This window comes from Chelmon rostratus, chromosome 15, assembly GCF_017976325.1.
Source record: "Chelmon rostratus isolate fCheRos1 chromosome 15, fCheRos1.pri, whole genome shotgun sequence".
Classification (NCBI taxonomy): Eukaryota; Metazoa; Chordata; class Actinopteri; order Chaetodontiformes; family Chaetodontidae; genus Chelmon; species Chelmon rostratus.
This window is the reverse complement of record NC_055672.1, coordinates 20,983,535-21,002,012: the sequence shown is the minus strand read 5'-3', so window position 1 is coordinate 21,002,012 and position 18,478 is coordinate 20,983,535. Positions and strand designations below refer to the sequence as shown.

Genomic DNA, 18,478 nt, shown 5'->3' with positions numbered 1-18,478 from the left:
AGTAACGAGTGACTTCAGGTGCTTTATCAGCGGCAAACAACTGTGGTGATCTGTACTGTAGTGCTGCAGTGGTTCTGTAGTGGCTGGAGCTCATCCAGTGGCAGAAAGTAACTGAGTACATTCAATAACACTGGCTTGTCATCTATTCCTACACGTGTTGAATAGAGAAGATGTGACAATGTAGGTGTGGATGCTTTAAAGGCATGTTTGATGGAGCTGGGCTGATTAATTAAAATGATGTAACTAATAAAGTAACTAATTATGTTTGCTGTTGAGCAATCATTGAAGTAACTGTCGATAAGTAACGTGTAATGAGGAAACTGTTTTGGAGATATTTTTTGTCAGTGTGCAGCATCTTTTTACGCTCCGATCCTGTTTTGGACTGAGTGGCTGAGTTGCTGGAAGTGTTTTTGCTGCTTTCTTCAGTGTGTCTTCACCTTGCCTTTCTGTAGCTTACATAAGTCAATGCTTTTGAACTGATACTGTAGCCTTGCAACTATAGCCGTACTAAGTACTGTGCTTGTTGCATCTTTATCCATGTGAACATGGGATGTTTCACCCAGGCTGTGGACAGTCTGAAAGAAGAAATAGTTCTCCTCTTGCACTCCAGTATTTCCAGCAGGAAGACAGAGAAAAAATGAATGAGATAAAAGAGATTACAGGACAAACAATTGCCGGAAAAATGTTGCAATCTCATCCTTTATTCAGTTGCAGAGATAAGAATGAGAGGCAGTAACACAGGCTGCAAAAGGAAGGGAAACAAAATACTGAAGTGATTGCAGAGCCAGATTGAATTTCATCATTTATTCAATAGTCCAGGAGAAAGGCAGAGAGAGGCAGGGGGGTAAAGTGAGAGTGAGAGAGAGTGAAAGGGCCTGAGAGGCTTGAAAAGACCCTGTAAGAAGTTTCTTATCAGGTTTCCTAATCTTCTTTCTCTATTTCATCCCTCAACCATCAGCTCCACAGCTGGCAGCCAGTCACTTTGGAAGGCGGGCCCTGCTGTACTGCAATGAGGTAATTTGCATTCAATTATGATTTTTTCTGTCGCTAGTTACATTAAACGTCATTCCTGCTGTGGAGACACAAAATGGCCGAACTCGCACAGGGAGTGTGGCACCAAGTGACAGAAGGAGGTTTATGTGAATTGTCGTGAGGCGCTGCAGTCATTGATGATGGATTAGGACATTTCACAGGACGAGGGATCAGCTTGGTCTCTGTTCAGAACCAGAAAGCACAAAAACCCAGAGAGGCTGCTCTCCACATTAGCTTAATTATATGATTTTGTAGTCAAATTCAGTGAACTTAGTCAGAAATCATCTGATTATCAGAACCAGAAAAGGCTGCAGCAGAAGAAACTGTACCCGTGCTCGCTGCTGTAACATTGCAGCTCTAGTATGTTGTTCACTTCCACTGTGTTGAATATGCATATTGGATTGTATTAAAGCATTTAACAGCACCTCACTAGTTATTCAGTGGAAGAAGTGTCAGATATCAGTAACCACAACCAAATACATTGGAATCCTAAACCCTGAACTGACTGACGTGAAGCGGTTTCATGATCTATAAGTCTGATGTTCTTTTTCAAGTAGCTGATTGGATAAGAAGCTGATTCAGCCCAACATGTGGCCATTTGCTTCAGCTGCAGCCCAGGGTGACACATGAAAGGTCCTGACTGAATAATGTGACTGTGTTTCTAATTTGTCTCCAAAACCTGCGGGGAAGCCAGCTACTTGTTATCTGCGAGCAGCTGTTCGGCTCAGAATGACAGGAACCCAACACAACACAGCCTAGACGCATGGTCTCTCTCTCTCTCTCTCTCTCTCTCTCTCTCACACACACACACACACACAACATACACACACAACATACACACTGGGTCAGGCTACCAGATGCTGCCCAGACAAGGTAATTGAGAGGAGGAATGGATGGACAAAAGGCGAGAGAACAACAAGGAGGAAAGAGAGAAAAGAAAGTGTGAAAGAGAGGAAAGGGTGCTTGTTAGGTCCCAGCAGAGAGGAGGAGGAAGGTGCGAATATGCGAGGAGAGGAAACACAGGAAAGTCATAGTCGAAAAGTGTGAAAGGATGAAAGAAGGGATGGAGCAACAGAGGAGAGGAGGGAGGGCCGGTCACATGGGGCGGTTCAGACGGATGGGCAGACGGATGTAGGAGCTGCAGAGGAGAGGTGGATTTAGAAATTGGAACAGTGTGCATCATACCACATCAGCGAGGAAGAGGATGAGAGGACAAGGGGACATAGAGAGTCGGGGGAGAGGAGAGAGAGGAAGGACGAAATGCACCTGGAAGCTAGTCAGCATGTAATACTTCAAGTACAGCACACCCAGTAAAACCCAGACGTCTTGTTTTTATATTTCTATTTGTTGGATTAAAGGAAAATGAGTAAGCATGGTGATGAGTGAGCTGCACACATTTTTTACATTTAATGCTTAGTTTGGCTTGCTGTTTCTCACTGCTTTCATGCTATAGGCTAAGCTAAGCTAACCACCTCCTGGCAGACATGAGATTTACTTCACCATTTAATAGTTTAATTCAGAGAGAATAAAACCAGGAAATGCTAAGATGAATTTCTGCTCTGGCAGGGACATTTGAGAAAACTCCCTTGTGCATCCTCCTTTTTTCTTTTGACCACATTCGTCGTGAATGACAACATTTGATTTGGTCTCGTTGTGTCTAATTTTTGGTGATGTTCTTTATTGGCCTGGCACGGCAGCTGAAGTTGTGTTCTGCTGGTTCATCTCAGTAATAGTCAGAACTTTTTTTTGTAAAACATCTTGACTCCCAGTAACAAGCTGTTTGATTGCTTCATTTGTCTCTGCCAGACCTCTCTGTCTTCTCCCTCCTTCTCTTTCCTCATCCCCCAGTCCTCTGCCTCAATCCATTTCCACACTCTCTTTATCTTCTCCCTAAAGCCTCAACTCTCTCATTTTCTCCCTCTCATCTCCTTTACTCTTGGATCTTCAATACTCAACACTACAATGTCATATTTGTCTCAATTCCAAAGACATTAAGCACACACACACACACACACACACACACACACACACACACACGCAGACACAGTACATTAGTCTGACCGTTTAAATGCTGTTTGTACAGCTCAATTCAGTTCACAGTGGGAGCAGCTTCACAGCCAATTCTCTAAATACCCCTACCAAGTCTCTCTCTCTCTCTCTCTCTCTGTGTGTGTGTGTGTGTGTGTGGCTGTTTGTTAATGATAATAATAGCAATAGGTTAACTTTGCCAAAAAGCCTCTTCATTTGGGTTGTAGTGACGCCAAAAGAGAGACAGACTCAGACAAAGCGAGAGTGAAGGACAGATCCAGACAGAGTGTCGCTGTCATTGTCCTTTCAGTATAGATCTGTTACTCAGATGGGAGTGAGAGAGCATGAGAGATACTGGAGAAAAGAGAGCGAGTGATGCCGATGAATGCCTGAGGCCTGTCTGTGCAGTACCTCTGCCTTCATTCACACTTCCAACACACACGCACACACGCTCACAAACATACGTCAGCCTACAACCATGAAAACACACTCACACGCAAGGCAATTAGTTACCTCCCCTGTTAGAATAACTTATTAACTGTGCCCACGTCTGTTAATTTCATTATGATTTGGGGGAAATCTCATAGAAAACAACAAATTGCCTCCCTGCAATTCCCATGGTTAAGTCAGAATACATTTCTCACCAAATGAATGCAGACAGGCACACACACACATGCTCGCACACACACATGCACACACACACACACACGCATGCATGCATTTGATAGGTTTCAGTCTTGGCAGTGAGCCCTGCCTCTGTGTTCCTTGACAAACCAGGGGCATAATGGATCCTGCATAACACCAGCACACACACACACACACACACACACACGCACACACGCACACACACACATCCACACAGGGGAAAACACACAAGTGAGGAGGCATAATTGAGATGTTTCAACATGAGACAGAGGGAATCAGCGCATGGTGGTACACATACAAAGCCAGACAAACAAACAAATCACACACACACACACCAAAAACCATTTGTTAATTTATAGAGGCATTTAGTGATTAGAGACATGGTTAAATATGTCAAAGTTAGGGCGAATAAGAGAGTAGTTCTGGTCTCCTGCAGGAAAGTCAGGCATGTTTCATATCATCATATCACAACCTCGACCTCCTGTCCCATACTTTCAGCCTGAAGGTTGGCACTGGACATAAATTGTGAGGTACAGATTTGCCCAGTATTAACATAGTTCCTGAGCTGTTTTGCATGTTGCGAGAGGTTCATTTTACTCCATCGGTCACCCAAAATGCACACTCACACCCTGATTATCACATTTTCTTCCATTACACGATCATCAAAAGAGGCCAGATTTAAAACAAAATGCCAGTCGCCTATGAACACCAAGCTGGGCCGTGCATCGGCTGAATTCCAACATTAGCCGTTACTTCTCACTGGACTTCAGCTGTCAGTATACTTGTCGTTTGTCCAAGGAAGGTGTTTACTGAGCGTTCTTTTCCAGCAAAGTCGTGCCTCACACTCATTCGCAGTTAGGCACATTCACCTCGCAGACTTTCCTACTTCTGTCAGCTGCTGAGAGCTTCCCAGTACAATCAGACTTAGACACTAATCTGCCAGTTGAACAGCATCACAGCACTTTGTGGAAATATATTTCCCTGGGGCGTCTTAACAGTAGATTTTGACTCCCAATTAACACTTTTGTTACCTGCAGACTAAGGATTTTTAAGTGTATTCATTCCCTAAATAGACCCACATTAGATCCATAAAGTTATGTGGTAAAAGTAGATATAAAATGTAGAACTGGTATAAAAATGAATTAGGTGAAATCTGTCGCTTTTCATTCTCAGGGTATAAAGTTCAGCAAATGAAACATTAGTGAAAGTAAACTCTTCTTTATTTTACTCCTTTTTACTACTGTCATTACTACCTTACTCCTACAGGAGCCCTGGGTGGCCCCAGCCCCTTATTTTGAGTCGCAGTGATTTAGGTCACCACTCCCCACAGATAAGGATCAGGTAAATGGAGAGAAAGCAGAGCAATAGCACAGTTTGTCTGTACAGTTGACAGGTGTTAGAGTTACAGGGTCATTACCACCATAATCACCCAGTAATGACACACTGGGAGAGATGGGAACAAAACACTCCCCGCTCTCTCCCTCTCTGTGCGACTCTACCTCTCTTCACTCCTCCTTTTGACCTTGCAATCAATCAGCATGCAGCAGATTCCTCCCTGATTGGAAACTGTGTGAACTGAAATCACAGTCTGGTAGTCGCGATCATGAGCTGTGTGTTAGCGACCGTTTGAAAGTGTGTGTTCAGATCCATGCGTGACGAGTCAAGAGGAAAGCGGTAGTGACATGTGGCGTGCTTGGTGGGCAGCAGCGTGACAGTATGTTGCAGGGAAGCAGAACACACACACACACACACACACACACACACACACACACACACACTGTGCACTGAACAACCTGTCACTATTGCAGGAGAAGCTTTTAGCACTTCTTAGCAAAGTCTTCCTTGAGACTGTGAAAAGACACATCACACAAGAACACAAACACACAGAAACCTGCTTACACACACACACACACACACACTCTCTCTCTCTCTTTCTCTCTCTCCTCTGGGGAATAGCGGTGGGTTTGCAGCTTGAAAACGTGTTTATGATCAGATCAAAACAGTTTCTGGTCTGAGGACTTGGACTGCCTTCGAGCACAGAGTGACAGAACTCTTTCTGCAGAATAAAAAGGCTTCTGTGTTTTTCATCAAATTAATTCCATTTGCTGCAGCACAGAGCTGCTTCGCCAAATCTTTTCCAAAATTTGGTGGGATCCTCGTGTGGCGACACGTACAAAGAGGTTAGAAAACAGTGTGCCCCGCAGGTGAACTTGATTTTGAAAAGGGCTGTCTAGGAAATGTCATTTTACTTCCTGCTGTGTTTTCGTTGAATCTCAACAATATGATGGGGCCAGCCACACACATATCACACACAAACATATAACACATCCTTACAGTTGGCCATGGTTGGAGAAAGAATTTGTTAACGATTATTAAGACTAAACATTGTAAATGTTGATTGATATTGACGGTGATCGGATGGTGACGATTATGATTATGCACGTCTACACCCAGCAGTCAGCAACATTATCATTCATCGGGAGTCGTGTTTGTGTCCGCCTGATCTCTATCAACTCCTGAGGAAAAATATCTGCCTCTTTTGCGGCTAAGTGCCCCACTGCTTTCACCAGCTAGTCTCAAGCTGTGTCTGTCTGCTGTTTGGTGCTGAGCAGGAAGTGTTGGTGGAGCTTTTTCACTGAAAACAGCAGCCTGCTGCAGCTGAAAATGACACTATAAGAGCAGTGAGAGTGAGCTAAAAGAGTAAAGTTATGGCCAGACAGCAAAACAATGAGGTGGAACTTTTCTATAATGCTCTGTAAAGTCAAAGTGTATTAAGTGTATTTTCTGTAAAGTGCTTCCCATAAACTGCTGTTTTAGGCAATGCGCTGCACTGGAGTTGTCTGCTACACTCATTCTCTGTGGCTCCATTATAACAGTGGAAAGAGGGAAAACAGCTAACTGTCAAATACCATAAAGTGAAGAAAACTTGATTCATCACAGCTGAGTAGGGAAGAGCATAATCGTGGTGAGCTGCCATGGTTTACCAGCTATTTTGGTGTTGGCTTTGCAGCACTGGGGGCTGATGAGCACAAGTGGATTGTGTGTCTCCCGTCTGATTGGTGTTAAATGTTTTTTATTAGTGTAGGAGCCACATTGGAGTTTATTTTGCTTGGACTCATATTTTGTTGTTTTCTGCATTTTGTGAGATTGCGTCCTCTATAGGTGGTGAATGGTGCCACCACCACCGGGTAAATGGATGCCTATTGCGCATGACTGGAGGAAGGCAGGCAGCAGGATACAGTCATTGACCTCGCCCGCCTACGACGCACGCTGCTCACCTGTGCTGAATATTGTTTTGTAGTTGTGATATTTTGTAGACTTTATCTTTTGCATACCATTGCATCCTTTTGTTTGTATTTTCTTTTATTTACAATAAAATCGGCAACAATTCCAGCCACGACCAGCTCGTTGGATTATTAAGGGTGTGAGTCTGACACTGAAATCTGCCTTCTGATGTGATGGGAAAATGGATAGGACTTGTGGGCTACAGGAAAAGCCAAAAACTGTTTTTGCCATTACAATTAGTGACAGTACATTGCGTCCTGTGTGTGTGTGTTCATGCTTTTGATCATCCTTTTTGTTAACTGTCACATTGTAGAGGGAAGTTGTTAAAATGTTTGTGAGAGCTCGCATTTTCTCATTAACAGGCAATGATCTGTTTTGGTCTATTTAATTACAATCTATCCATCTAGGGTGTGCTAACATAGAAAGTCTTTAAGTGTGGAGACTTACAGCTCTGCGGATGAACTGAATTTAGGGTTTTTGAAAGAGGCGATTGGTGTTTTTATGCTGGCGAAACCGTGAACAAGCAAACTGCCTGCAATGCACTGAAAAGGCTGGGGAAAGCAAAAATACTCAAGGGCTGAAAACAGTCAAGAAAGTTGCCTTAAGCACAACAGGTCAGACCCAGGGACAGAAATTCAGACGAGCTAATCTGAACGCGAGTGTGTGCGTGTCGGGAAGAGAAATCAAGGTTGTGTGGGCGAGTGAATAAATGTTTTTCCATCTGCAGAATCCTTGTCGGGAATGAGCGAGAGGGCCAGACTGAGGAGCCCTGCGTGTCTGTAACTGCTCGTGTGCTTCATCAGAGAGCCGCCCTCCATGGCTGAAGCACAGAAACAAAGTTTCATGTGCCGTTTTGGTGGAAGGACAGTAGTTAGTCAAGAATCTGCAGCCTGTCAAAGGTGGACTGGTCTCTCTTTGTTGAGCGGTTCAGATAAAAAGAGAATATTTACAGGGTACAAATGGTGCATGCTTGTACACGTTCCTATTTCTGTATGTTCTGCTGAAGTGACTGTCAAGTGATTATTCAATAACATGCTATTATGCTGCAAAAAAATCCATACAGCATAGTTCAAAATGTGCTTTTGGCTTGCGCCTACTGGGTTTGATTGGGACTGGTGTGTGTGTGTGTGTATGTGTGTGTGTGTGCGTATCTTGGTGTTTCTGTGTTTATTTGTAACTTGTGTATGTGTGCTTTTGTTTCACAGTCCCATATATCATCTCTGGGCTGACATTGCTAAAGACACCGCTCTGATTAATCACCTCCACACGCAGGTGCACATACAAACATAACAAAAGAATAGCTACTGACACACCCACCCACACACACACACACACACACACACAGAGTGTAATTCAAGGTTATGGTCCAGCTGTCTTTCCGTCTGAGTAAATCGGAAGGTGACATTGTTTTGGCTGAGCTGGGGAGTGCTTGCAGCTTGGGATTTTTGTGTGTGTTTGTGTGTCCGTGAGTGTGTGTGCTCCCTGTATGTTCTGTGGGCAAAAAATTCTCACCAGTTATTAAAAGATGTAGAAAAGCGTGGAGAATATTAGCTATTCATGAGCATTTTTTAATTTACCTTTTGTTTCAAATACAGGTTGTATAACTCTCAACTTCATCTGAAGTAAAGAGGCTTCTGCTTGCAAACGTTTAATATGTTGCGTGTGAATGCAACCCAGGCAAAGAATAAGAGATTTTTTGACGTTTTGTTGACCAGAATCCTGAAGTGCTGTAGGAGAAAAACAGGGACAGGATGACCTGTTTTCCATCACTTATATATGATTTTTGCTGCTTAAAAAAGATGGGGAGGCAGCTTCCACTGCATCTACTTTGACAAATCACAGTAAAATGGAAGAGGCTACGATAACAGAGCACCAAAATGGGATTTCAAAATTGTAATGATAAAAAACCCGCTGCACTGAAGGCTGTCGCAGCGGCTTAAACCTATGAATGTTACCGTGAGATAACCTCGCTGAGAAAGCCATCCGTGGTTTGCATTTTCCTCTCTGAAAGCAAGGTTCAGTGGAGGAGCGTTTGAGTTAAACGTCAAAGCTGCTGGAACTACATGGAATGTCAAATGGGTCCATCATGGTGGTTAATCCACAAAGAATTACCACCTGACTCTCCGCACTACAGAGGTTTCTAGGATCTTTGTACATCATTAGCTGGGGCTCCGTCCAAATGTAATGCAAAATTTAATGGAATTGTGAGAACATCAGCAAAAGAAGATGCAAACAAATGCTTGCTTCCATCCACCACCCTTATGCAATTGTTAGGAGTAGGTTTATTTAGATCATATATTAATGTGAGCAGTTTTACATCAGATCTGTGCTGAGCAAAGAGACGATGCTTTCATCTACAGAAATAGCTTCTTCTTCTTCTCTCAGAGCAGAAACAGCTGATCAGTCATGTGAGTTAAATCTTCATTACGTCAGAACTTTCTCTAAAAAAAAACGTGTTTCCGGTGCATAAGCTATTTTTGGAAAAAGACAAAAAACAAATGTTTATTAATTGAATATTTTCTAATTCCATGAAGCTTCTGTAATACACACAATAACAAACAAAACTATTCTGTATTTAAACATTTGCAGCTCTTTGTGGACTGCTGTTTGTTTGTTTCTGTGAGTTTTCTCCAGACTCCATGCTTTGTTTCCTCATCGATTGGCCTGTATGTTGAGGGATGGGCTCCAGCTCATATAATGAAAAGATGAAGAAAACGGATGGAAGATAATTAGAGACATTTTATCCCATATGGAGGACGTGTTGACACTGCAGATCTAGCCAGATCTGATTTAGTTGTAGTCTTTATTGCATATTGGCTGCAGTTAGAACTGGAGCTTCATTCATTCACGAGTGCATTCTAATGGCAGAAACAAAGCATGTCTGATAAGGTTAGAAGAACAAGGTAATTAGATGTACTGCTGCATTGGCCACCATCAGCCTGACAGAGATGGACTTTTGTAATCTCCTTACAGAAAATGAACAGAAGTCCTGGATTTTGTTTTGTTTTTTCAATCAGAGAGGGATGGAAAACAAACTGACGGCAGAATGTGGAGGCAAATGTAACATCAGCGAGACAAAGAGATACACAGATAAAGAGGACAGCTTTAAAAGTTACAAGTCAAACGCCTTTTGCACAGAGGCACCGTGACTGTCACCATCGCCAGCCGTCAGTGTCTGCCGCGATGACAGAGCGAGACTGAGAGAGTGAGGGAGGGAGCAAGGTAGAGCAAGTGTAATGTCATCTCCGAAAGTGAGAGAGGTAAAGGCTACGGCCTGTGTATACCTCACCGTGCCTGACAAAATGACTGTTAACAATGTAATTACATCACTGTCTGGCACACAGCCCAGCCCTGCCTAACCCAATATAATACAACCAGCTTGGTCAAAGTAAAGTCTTACAAGACAATTACAGAAGAGACAGAAGCAGAAATCCCAGAACTGCCTAAACCAATACCGAACAATGTGTCGCTGCTCTGCGGGATCCTCAGTCTGCTTTAATTTAGTGCACGACCTGGTGCAGGATGTTTTTCGGTTCTTCAGAACTAAATGAAATCAGTCAGATTAGACTTTAGTTTAGTTATATAATTTCCAACTGAAAGCTGGGATCCAGAACTGGAAAATGAATTTTCAGTCTTGATAGTGGATTTTTGAAAGTGGTGTTCCTCTAACTCAGCCATACACACCACAGCAATCAACTGGGTTAAAAGACTCACAGTATGCTACAATAGTCCATGCAGTATAATACACTAGCATTGTATGTGCTAAGTAAAGTGATGTACATAATGATCCATGTAAGACGTCAAAATGCATCTTTTAGCAGCTAAAAGTGACACGATGTAACAAAGCGTTACACAGTCTTCTTCTTAGGAATGAAAAATGAAAATCTTAAACAGCAAAACACACCTTTGCACCAGTCAGTAGACTCAGTGGGTTTGGCTTTTACTGCTCCGGTGTTAGGTAGGACCAAGTAATGGTGGCTAACATTAGCTAATGTTGGCAAACTCTACAAACACATTGGTGCCTTCCTGACACAGTTTACTGACTCGATGACTAATTCATATGTATAGAAAAGATGTTGTTTTATTATTATGCTTTTAACTTAAGGCACCTGGCCCATTGGTCTCTCCCTCCCGAAAGGGCTCCACCGTGGTACTGTATGGAACAAGATGTAACGGCCCCTCTATCCCCCATGCAAATCCTGTCTACTAAATTGAGTAAAGAGCAAAAACACATCCAATAATCTCTCATTTTAAATTAATTTGGACTAAGGTTGCTAGAATTGGGCGGGACCCAATCCCAATGCAGCCCTCTAATGCAAGAGTACATCTTATTCAAAATTATACATAGTTTTTATTGGACTCCTTTTAAATTATTTAGATTAGGATTACTATCCACATCACACTGTTGGCGATGCAAATCTGAGGAAGGTAATTTAGTTCATGTACTATGGTTGTGTGATAAAGGGTTAGGGTTAGGGTTAGAGAGAGATGCAAATACCATTTAACCTGAGATTATTTATTTTGGGTGATCGTTCAGTCCTGACAGGACAGGATAAACACATCAAAAGTTACATCCAAACCAGTATTATGATTGGAAGACAAATACTCATCAGGGGATGGGAGAAGGAGGGGGTGCCCTCTCTTCAAGAGAAAGCTGAAAGCAGAAAGCTTGAGTTGCAGCATTTGAAAAAATGTCATATAAACAACGGGGTAAATTGGATCTATATGAAGCAAAATGGGGCAAATATTAAACATTTTTAAGGGGCTCCTGAAAGGGACCATGTGGTGGAGAGATGCAAATTTTCAGTTAATATGGATAAATATAGCACAGTGCCTGTTGCTTGTTCGTATTTTATTTAGTATTATTGTTTTTACCTTTTTTTTCTTTGTTATTCATTTTATTTATTTACTCGTTCTTATTAACCAAGTATTTCTTTGATGTAGTATCTACTTTAGTTGTTGTATTGACCGTGTTTGCAGTAATTTTTTGTGTTTATTTTTCTTAGTTATTCTATGGTTGGTCTACATTGAGGCAGTTAGTAAAACTGGGATACCTGTATATGAAAGAACACAGCGATTGATCTCCAGGAGGAGATCAGCAGCACGGAGGTTTGTGGCTTGGGAAGGGTTTGTATGTTGGGGTGGGGGTTTCTGTTATGATTGTATTGTTGAAATAATAAAAATGAAAAAAAAATGTTAATCACAAAATAGTCTTTGGCAGACAGCCATATTTAAAATGCAAATGTGTACAAATAAGTTGGATGGGTTGTGTGGTGTGTTGCGTGCAGTAGCTTGGATGAAAAAAAGGTTGGCTGTGTTTCATGAACAGGGTCACTAATGCCATGGTAACCAGATGGTGGGTGTTTCTGTCATGATCTAATATAATGCACATATAGGTAGCGTAGGCCTGCATTATTATGCAATGTTAGTACATGGATTAAAGAGTAATCTCTAAGAGAATGTGCCATACTGGGGTTTATGAAAGGCATGATGGGGGCTTAAAGGTGGGTCACACAATATCAGATCAGAGGGATGGTATCAACTGTTATTTATGCACACAATCAGCATTTAAAGCAGCTTAGTACTGAGGCATTATCCATTCACTTCAGAGGCTAGACAATGGGTGGAAAGCCCCAGAAGCTGGTATCTCTCCACTTCCATCCAGCGGAATGAAGAGCATGAGATGCTGCTGACAAGCTGTGAAGAACAGTCTCTTCGTCATATATTGTGTCATGTTTAAAAGAGACACATTTTTTTTAACAGTGAGCCTCTTAATGCGTTCATGCTTATCAGCTATATATAGCTTGCATTATACATACATATAAAGGCATTAGGCATGTGTGTATTAGTGTATTTTGTTGTGAATTGTGTGTGCCTGCATACATCGTGTATGAATAAGCATACTTCATGCAGCTCATGGGGTAGGACAGAGCAGTGACACTGCCAGTTCAGTGGGTTCAGATCCACTGGGGCCTGCCATACTGAAAATATGTACAGTACCCAGTGAACCTTGAGAGGCTTTGGACAAAAAGCCTTCCCTTTACTGCTTTCCATACAAGTGTTGTGTGTTTTTAGCTGTTGTTATAGCACACTAGCACTATGATGCATGGAATAAATGTAAATCAGAACGATTATGTTACATTATAAGTCACGTTTATGCATTTGTACGTGGTTCATTTAGTTCAATTCTTTGCAGGGATGCAGTGACTTAGAACTAACTTCACAGCCATACGCTGTGTGTTTTCCAGCATGCATTTGCAGTGAGCGTATCATAACCAAACATCGGAGGTCCATATGGATGTTGATTAGTTCAGAAGCCCACTCAAGCTGAACAGGCCACTGATTTCACACCATACAGGACTGAAAACAAGTGAGAAATTCCAGCTGTAAAGCAGGGCTTCCATAAGCTGCTCCTACAACTCCAGCTTCAGCTTGTAAACGGAAACAAATGGACCCCCTCCTTCAACAACTGTTCACAAATCTCAATCAGATTTTTTTTTCTGAGATGATTTCGACTAAATGAGCAAAATCTGGGCTGGATTTTCCCCTTTGAGCATTTTAATATGTATGGGCCTTCTGGTTTATCAGGCGTGATGCAAATGTGTGCAGAAAAGCAGTCAGAAGCACTTTGACTGCTAATGAGACTTGTGAGCATTGATACACATCTCAAATGTTTGGAATGGATTTTGGCCCTATAGTTAAGCATTTTCCAATGCTCTGGGTGTAGAAAAACATTTTCCAACTAATGCCCGATAACTCACGGATCTGGTTGGCTGCCTGCGAATTACAGAATGAAGATAAGATGGAAGTAATGAGTCAATATGTGAGGAATAGACCGCTCAGTTGCACATCAGCAATCCAAAGCACATCATGTATAGAAGTGGTTTCCACTGGGCTGCTGTTGTTCCACTCCCTTCGCTGTCCTTCTCTTACAGGTTAACTCATTTTACGACGGCCTCTGTTGCCGCACTTATTTGTTTAGCGTGCGCTCCCCTGGTGCCAGTTAACCTTGGTGAGACGGCAGGTTCACAGCACGAAGCAGAATGAGGCGCTTTTTAATGACAGTTTGAAACCAGTGAGTTGTCAAAACATGAAGGAAAGGAAGGAAAGGGAAGTAAATATAGACACTTTCATTCAGCGGGCAGTCGCTGCTTTGACAGCGTTCCCGTCCTCATCTTCAATTGACAACATTACTGTCCTCTCAGTATGGTCACTCCTCAGTATGATTTCCCCGTGGGTGCCTTACTCTGATGAAATTCGCTCTCCTCAGGTTCTCTTTGTGGGGTTTACAGTCCTTCATTTCCCCAAACACCTTCTCATCCAATTTGAGCCTTTTTTCTCTGCCTCTTCCCAATTTTGCCCATTTCTGATTTTCCTTTTTTTTTCTCTCTCTCTCTCTCAGTGTTCCTGCTGTCCATCCTTGAAAACTTCTTGTTCTCTTTGGTCAAAGATGCAAACTTGGCTAGAATACAGACATTATTTCTGTCCCAGATACACACACACACACACACACACGCACACACACATCAAAACACACCAAAACACACTGCTGCAGAATGTACTCTGGCCTATTTCTCAAAATAATGGGATATGCAGTGTGAGGCTGTGTACTTGTCTGATGTCCTTTGAAGTCCACTGACATTTTGTAGAGAGATACATGATTATGCGCACACTCATACACACACGCACGTCTTACGTGTGTGCGTGTGTATGCTGGCCAGATCAAAGGCATTTATGTCTCTGTGGTGGACCGTCTCCCTTTTTCTTCTCCAACTATTTGGAGATTTTTTACAAGGTTTGCAGAAATTATTTTAGTTGAAATCCAGTCCTGTCTCAGGACCTGGAACCAGAGATGTTAGATCACCTATAACTGAAAATGACTGAAACAACATTTATGAAAAATCACGATTATTGTTGTTTTGGACAAACGTCTTGTCATCAGTTTGTGGAAATGTCCTCAAGAGCTCATGTCAGGCTTGGAATAAAGTCATTTTTTGGGCATGGCCACTTTGGCCTTTAAAAAAAAAATATGGGAGCATTGTGGCCAGAATCGAAGACACCAAGACCAAACCCAATGGTGCAATAACAGCATGTGATAATGACATAACAAAACAGTGTTCAATCAACAATCAGTCAGTAAAGAACACTGAAGAACACCAGAGTTTATTAACCTGTAACCTGAATCTTTGATTTTTCCACAAAATGTAATGTGAACAGCTCATTATATGAATTATTGTTGTATTTAAATGATAAAATCAAGTGTAGAAATGGGTTCAGGGTGATCAGGTCTAATTTGAACACGTTTCAACACCCATGTGGCTGTTAGCATTTGAGTCTGAGATAATAAGAGCGTCACAAAAATGATTTGAAACACTTTTTTTTTAACATGTTAAACATTAAACACACTGATGAGAAGCTTCTCGAGGCGAAACTACTTGTCTCCTCTCATCACTGGAAACACTGCAGACATGCAGCAGCTGACAGAAAGAGGAGATATTCTACAGAGAAATATCCGCTGTTTCTGGGTTAATAAATGGAAATGTTACTCAGAGAAGTGAAGCTCAAAAAAAGGCCAATGAGAACGCAGAGCTTTCAGGTTTCATCAGGAGCCATTAATAACAGCACATTATGAAAGGAAAGTAGTTTAAAAACACGCACACAAAACTATTCACTGCATACTGCTGTTAGAAACAGTACTATTAGCTGATAATTAGCCTGATCAGCCACCGTCAGCTATCAATACAAACACACATTATTAGACTGTAAAGCAGAAAGCAAACCAATCACTAACCACAGCCAGCGGATGTCAGACAACCTGATCATCCTTTAGCTGTTACCAAGTGATTCTGCAGTGGTGACAAAGCGCTAAAAAATATGCATGCAGTATTTGAAGTAAATGGAAACTCCCTGCGCTCTCTGGGGGTAAAATTATACCAAATCCCCTTTAAAAAATATGAGATTTTAACCGTTCCTTGCACGTCCGCAAAAACACACACACTAGGAACAGAAGATAAAAGGCTTCACATTTCAACAGTCTTCTTGTCAATTCAGCATCAATATAATCCATAAATCCATGTTTCTTTACTCTCATTCTAGGCTTACTACATTTTGAACTGGTTTGACACTGTTTCGTCACACTGAAAAATTGGTCAATTTTTAGGCGTTAGTGTAATTAATGTTGACAGAAATTCTCGGGGTTTGTCACTGTAAAACGTTTGCAGACCTTATTTCAAAGATATTTGTGTGCAGGGCAAACCTCTGCAGAAATGAATATAAAACAAACTAGACTGGTCCAGGGTTTTTTCAGAGGCTAAACATTTTGTCCAGAAGACTTACTCTCCCTCTTAATTTTATTTGCATGTAATTGTAGCGCACACACTGTTCTAACGTCCAGACTTTCAAATGCTCAGCACTGTACATCACATGTATTTGTACATATAGATATGGAAGAAATGTCACTCTGGTTCAAGTTTTTTACACGAATAAGAATGAAAACTGGTGTCAAACTTGTGTGCGGTCCAGAAATGCTGAAATGCTGGTCTGGGGGTTTTATCCTTATGTGTCATCACCTATAAGTAAAAACAAAGTGCTGTGCTCACTTCACAAAGGTGAATAACACGGTGTGCTGAATATGTCTCCCCAGCATCATTCATCACTGTATGAAAACAGCACAACATTGTAAAAACACAGTTCAAGAGCACCTAGTCGCTGCAGTGAGTTTGCTGTCATGGTGCTAAAACACTGCAATGAGAGCTGGGCCTTGTCTGAAGCTGCTGCTGCATGATGATGCCAACAGCACACTGGGTGGATGTGATGTAGGTGCTGTTATTTGATTGGTTAGCTCTGTAGCTAAGCCTCACTGTTGCAGTCTTTACCTGCGCTTTAATACTTTAACACCATTCATTATGAACCGCAAACACCTCTGCAGTGGGAGTCAAGCTCTACTGTCTGGTTATTAAAAGTTCATCCACACCTGCCAGCCAGTCATAATCGAGACTAGTCAGTGGCCATAGTAGAAGCGCAATTGATTCATATTTGTGAAAAATTCAAGTGTGTGGAAACCAACCAGCCTCCTCTCATGACCACCTCTCCGAAATACAGAGGAAGCAAACCTATGAATCATCTGCCTTTATTCTCAACCAGAATACGTGTCTCATGTTCTAAAAACATAATCTCTCCCTGTCTGTATGCAAACATCTGTAAACTGCCGCAAAAAAACATTCTACAAAAGTGCTTAATAGCGTCCGTCAGCTCCTTCTTCTTCTCCTCTCTCCCTTCCCTCTTTGTGGACAAACCATCTGTTTGGCCGGCCTGCGAAAATGTATTCAGCCTGACATATCACCGAAACGCAGCTCAATGGACTTAACAGTCTGGAACAAATAACAGTATTATTCTGAGTGGATTACACTTAACGTGCCTGGACCACCTGTTTCGTCAAATCAAAATGGCATAAATCCCAAATGAAATAAATAAGTTAAAATGAAATAAATAAATCAAACTTTATTTCACCGCAGGGGATTAAGCCTGTGTTGACTAAGCGGGCGAACCGAGGGGGACATACTAAACAGCTGTCAGGCTGGCTGGCCGGCGTCGCTGTTTCAAAGAAGGGGATGTTCCCGTCAGGGTAACCTCTTCGGGGTCTGAATTGCCGATAGATTCCCGGACTGCCTGGTAAGAGAACTGTTTGTGACCGGGCTGAAATTGCTGGCTGCTCTGATTCATCCATGCTTCAAATGAGTCTGCAGCAATTTGAAGACCAGCGATAAGTCACTCTGTGAGAGAGATATAAATGAAGCTGTGTGGCCAGGTTGTTCTGAAGGAGAGTGATCCAGCTGGATAAAAGTCAAATTTAAACTGCTTTTGTTTCACCGGGTAAGACTGTGTAACTCTAATTACCTCCTGCAGAAGGCTGTGACTCAAAGATGAGTCCACTGCTTCACATTTTAAGTTTGGAAAGGAAATTATTTCTTCTTTTTTTTTTTAGTTCAATTAGACACAAGTTGAGTCTTTCACTTATATTGGATTGAACGGATTTAGGCAATTAGGAGAAAATCCAGCAACATGGAATTTAGTGTGTCTCAGCTTGCAACTAACCCTAGCTAACTTAATTCTTAAAGAAGTAAAAGGCATTTCAGCAGTGTAACTCTGGGGCCTGTTTCACTAAATATGCAACATGCAAGCTGTGATTTGCAACAGAAGAGAATTTTCTCTGGCTCATTTTAATCCATTTCACTAATCAAAAGCCATACTTGCGATCCAGTCATGAGCATGCAAGAACCCCACAGGACGGCGCAGAATTATCTACAATTGGCAAGCGGCAGTTATTTGTGCACGTGAAAGCAGTGCTTGCAAATCACGTTCGTCAATTAAGGTAAAAATATGGAATGCAAAAACAAAACAAAACAAAACAAATTGGTGGCTGAATTGGAAAATTGGATAGAAAATAATTTTCCAACAAATACCAAATATGACGCAGGGCCTAATAGTG

At 41.9% G+C, this 18,478-nt stretch overlaps 1 protein-coding gene across 2 annotated transcripts in view; it reads left to right on the top strand.

The window, feature by feature from the left end:
• The window catches only part of lrfn5a (leucine rich repeat and fibronectin type III domain containing 5a), a 104,594-nt gene that overhangs the window by 20,230 nt on the left and 65,886 nt on the right, over positions 1-18,478 (top strand). The window contains exon 2 of one of the 2 annotated variants that reach the window (XM_041953785.1): positions 959-1,014. The exons of the other annotated variant lie outside the window; for it this stretch is intronic. The gene's annotated coding sequence lies outside the window, so the exon portion shown is untranslated. The remainder of the gene's footprint in view (positions 1-958; positions 1,015-18,478) is intronic. 2 annotated transcript variants of the gene reach the window in all.